Raw genomic sequence first — 5,064 nt, 5'->3', positions numbered from 1 at the left:
GACGATTTTATTTTTACAGGTTTGTGAATAATTTGTTACTTTTTTTATCGATTCCCGGCCCTAGGTTTTATTTGAAGTGGCTGTTTAAAACGCGTTACCAATTGCCACTGAACCTTAACTTTACACCCCACTTAGTAAATATGATTGATTCTTCTTTATTATTCATTTTTTGGCACCTGCAATTTATACTCCAGAGTGACTTGTAGTGCAGAAAACATAGACAAACAGAGATAACAACTTAGCCGTAAAGAACATCTGCTCCCATTGTTTTGTTTTTTTCAATTTTGCTTGTAAAGAACCTTAGAAACAAAAAATGAGCATCAGTTTGGAGACTAAATCCAGTGATATTTGCTTCAGTGACTATAGGGGGGAGAATACTTTTGATGGAATAGTGAACGGAAGTGATGTATGTAAATTTGGATTAGTGGGATAAGCCCCCCCGTCAGCTTCAATAAGCATTGTCGTCATTGTGCGTCTGGTCGTGTGTTTTGGCGGCGACCCGCACGGTCGCTTTGGGCTAAAAGAATAAATATGAATGAGCTCTTTACCTGCAATATTGCTTCAATTAAAGGCTTCACCTTCTAACTGTGTTGCTGGAGACGGGGGTTGTGGGGGTTGCAGTGAAGTGTGCCTGAGGGAAAGAACGCTCTATACTTTTAAATCACACCTCGATTACCGCAGGCCAATGGGCCCCGTGTCCGGAGCCGATAGTGCCGCTCCACGGCTCAACCTATATCTGCTGTTATTCCTCCAGCATCACGTTCCGCGTGGCGCCAGGGGAGACGGAGCAAGGGAGCGAGGAGAGCGCTGATAAGCCGCGCAGCTAGTCGTGTAGAGGGTCAGTGTGGCGGGGAGATAGGGGCCGGCGACACGGAAAACAGAAGCCAACCGTGACTACTTTTTCCAACTCAAACGCCTATCCTCCGGTCAAGCTAAATATGCGTTATTTCAGCCGGGACGGCGTCTGATTTTGTCACGTCGTCATCACCGCCGCCTTTGTCCAGGTGGTGTTTTACTGCTTCACCAAAAAAGTCAGGGCATTGATTTTTGCCAGAGCTGTCCTTGAATATAAATGACCACTCCTAGGGTTACCTCCTGGCTTCTTTTACTTCCACCCACCAGCGAACGCCGGCCTCCTCGCCAGCTCCGACACCCAGGCGGGAGGCGAACTAAAAGAATCTGATCTCTTCTGGAGCGCGCTCTCTAATCTTCGCCGGGCCGATCCACCGGGGGCGGCGACACTTACAGTACAACTCACTCATCTCCATTGGCGCCTTTGATTCTCCCGCTCCCCTCTGCTGATTTCGCATAATCACACGGTAATGAGGTTGGCCGCCGCGTGCTGGCGCGGCCCCAGCGCCCCCTCCGCTACTTGGCGCGTGCATATTAAAGGGGGGCATATGCGTGGAGGTTTCAACCTAAGAGGGGGGAGAGAGAAATGGTCCGGAGCCCCCCAAACTGGCGAGCACATTTGTTAGAAATACAATTACACGGGCGCACAGAAGCATACCAGACTCCACAATGATTTCTCCATCCTCCAGCCGCTGGAGCGGCTAATTTCCTCGGCGGCTAAGTAGTTATAGATTGTTTCGTAGCAGAAGCTCGTGGTGATGGAGGGAAGCTCAATGGATGAGGGCAATGTATCGCGTGATTGTTTCTGCTTCATATCTGACACTCAGTTGAAGGTTGTTTCATATTGGAGCTGCATTAACCGGCATTAGCCGGCTCTCACCGGTTCAAGTGACAGGAACGTCTCAACCAGAATAACTAAACGGCTGTTATACTGGTTTGGCTAGCACCACTAGTAATGGAAAGTAGCTCAATTAAGCCACTTACAGAATATTACTTTACTACTGTGTAAAGATAAAAAATGAAAATAATTAGCAAAATAATTGCGTCAAGATTGTCAACCCCTCCCCCAACCACTCGTAATTTTTGGGTAGGTCAGGGGTGTCAAACTCAAAACCAAAATACACCTTAGGTCATGGGCCAAAAGCAATAACCATTTATGGAACACTCATGAACTACATTTTTAAAACTTTAAAACCATATCTTTTAATACAATAATAAACTAGATAAATAGTATTACCTGGGATAATCCTAGTGTGAATGCATTATACTGAGCTTGACTGCTGAAGATGCTGAAATTGATAGCTAAAAACGCTGAAGCTGAAAATGCTGAAGCTTATAGCCAACTAACATGTAAGCTAAATGCCAAATTAGCCTAAAAAAAAAAAAAAATTGCTAACATTTCAAAATACCCTAAAAATAAAAAAGCCAAAATTAGCCAAAAAAAAAGGTAGCATGTAGCTGAAATTTCAGCTAAACATGCTAAAAATGATTTTAAAAAAAGCCTAAATTGACTAAAGCAGCCCGAAATCTTGCTCTTCAAAAATTTCCTTTAATTTTCCTGAGCTCCACCAGAAATTTCAGCTTTAAAGCTCCAATAAAGTTTAAACTTTACTAATACAGAAAAATAAGTGCCAAATGCTAGCAATAAGTACAGCTAGCATGTAGCTGAAATATGAACTCCAAAAAGCCTAAAAAAAATCTTAGTAAATGCCAAAATAGTCTAAAAAGCTAGCAGAATGCCAATTTTTAAAACTTTTAAACCGTACCTTTTTAACATACTTATGAACCAGATATGTGGCATTACCTGTGAAAATGCTAGTGTGAATGCTGTAAGCTGAAGTCGGCAGGTGAAGATGCTTATGCTGATAGCTAAAGATGATGAAATTGACAGCTGAAAACACTGAAGTTAATAACTGAAAACACTTCAGTTTATAGCTGAAAACACTTCAATTCATAGCTGAAAATGCTGACGCTCATAGCTAACTAAAATATTAGCTAAATGTCAAATAAGCCTAAAAAACAGAAAAAACCTAAAAAAATAGCTAAATTTCAAAATACTCCCAAAAAAACTTTTAATTGCCTAAATTAGCCAGAAAAAAAGCTAGAATGTAGCTGAAATTTTAGCTAAACTCCAAAACAGCCCAAAAAGATTAAAAAAATAAAAAAAGCCTAAATTGACTAAAAGAGCCCGAAATTCTACTCTGTAATTTTTTTCTTTATGGCCTCCACCAGAAATTTCAGCTTTAAATGAGCAATAAAGCCATGACTTTACTAATACAGAAAAATAGGGGCCAAGTGCCAGCCAAAGGTGCAGCTGGCATGTAGCTGAAATAGTAGCTAAACTCCAAAACAACCTAAAAAATTGCAGTAAATGCCAATACAGTCCAAAAAGCAATCAGAATGCCAATTTTTAAAACTTTAAAACTGTAATTTTTTAACATAATTATGAATAATAAAAACTCAGGAATAACATTTCACAATTAATCAACTTAAACCTTAAAAAAACTTTAAATATTTTACTCTCCATTTTACCCTCTATTGTCAAAATTATACAAGTTAGAAATGAGCACGAGATAACATTGATAACAATAAAATAAAATTATCTGGAGGGCCGGATATAATTACCTGGAGGGCCAGATCCGGCCCCCGGGCCTTGACTTTGACACATGTGGGGTAGGTCATGCAACATTTCAACCACAAATAGCTAAATCACATTTTGGCTTGTGAAACTTTTTTTCTTCTTTTTCTTTCCTCGTGAAGCCAGCTTGTTTGTTGCCATAGCGACCTTCTAGAGTCCAGGTCAATGGAGCTTGAAGTTAGTTTTTAACCTTGCCAAAAAAATGGTTAAAAAAATTAATCGTCACATTAACTCATGAAAAAAACTCCACAAATGGCGCCATCTGGACCCAATTTGTGTCATCACCAATGTATTACCCTCAAATTACATTACATCCTTCCTATAGGCCAGTGATCCACGACCGATTTTTGGTCTTTTTGGGATGTGAACCAGTTTTAAAATTAGACAATAGTTTCACGGACTGGTCCGAGCAGGTATTTTTTTATTTTTTAGAACCGCAAACAGGTTGGGCACTAACCTCATCTCCTCATGAAACTACAGTCTGCAATTAAAAGTTGAACATCTACAGCATGTTGTGAGGAAGCCCCCGCCAAATTCTGCGTGTTCGTTGATGATGAAGAAAATTACCAAATAACTCAAAATTGGAATTTAGCCCTTTGAGTCACACAGAGTATTCTGTGACTTTTCACCATGGCAATGCCCTGTAAACTAGACTCCACAGACATAAGCCCGAGGTGGACCCTGTAGACCTACAGAGGAAACCCCCTGTGGTCATTAATACCTTATTTGGTCGTCTTCACCAAATCTACATCTTGAGTGGTCCGTGCCCCTGATCCTGCCAGCAAGATTATGTATAGCTTTGTTTTTCAGTGGAAAAGTACTGGTTAGGTCCTTGAAGTAGTTTTGAGGCGTGCTTTCTTCTGCTGTTTTAGTTATAATGAGATAGTGGCTCTTGCTATCATGAGAAAACAAAATTTGTTTACGAGATGATGAGATAGTGGATCTCTTTATCTCGAGAAAACAAAAATTTGTTTATGATTGATAATGAGATAGTGGATCTCTTTATCTCGAGAAAACAAAAATTTGTTTGAGTGATAATGAGATAGTGGATCTCATTATCATAAAAAACAACTTTTGTTTACGAGATAACTAAATAGTGGTTCTTGTTATCACAAGAAAAAAAATAGTTTACGAGATAACGAGGTAGTGGATCAAGTTACCACAGGAAAACAACATTTTTTTGAGATAGTAGATCTCGCTATCATGAGAGAACAAAATTTGATTACAAGATGATGAGGTAGTGGATCTCGTTATCACGAGAAAATGAAATTCGTTTACAATTGATAACAAGATAATGGATCCCATTATCGCGAAAAAATCAAATTAGTGTACTGGATAACGAGATAATGGATCTCGTTATCACAAGAAATCAAAATTTCTTTACAAGACAACGAGATACTAGGTCTCGTTATCACAAGAAAATGAAATTATTTTATGAGTGGTAAGGAGATAGTGGATCTTATCACATGAAAACTGTCAAAAAAGTAGAGCAGGTCACTTTTGGCTTACGTAGCTTTAAAATTGAAAGATCTTTTTAAGACCAAAACAGCTTCAAACCGATCCGTCGTGTATTG

The sequence above is a fragment of the Oryzias melastigma genome, linkage group LG2, assembly GCF_002922805.2.
Source record: "Oryzias melastigma strain HK-1 linkage group LG2, ASM292280v2, whole genome shotgun sequence".
Taxonomy (NCBI): Eukaryota; Metazoa; Chordata; class Actinopteri; order Beloniformes; family Adrianichthyidae; genus Oryzias; species Oryzias melastigma.
The sequence above is the reverse complement of the archived record's forward strand: the minus strand, read 5'-3'. Positions refer to the sequence as shown.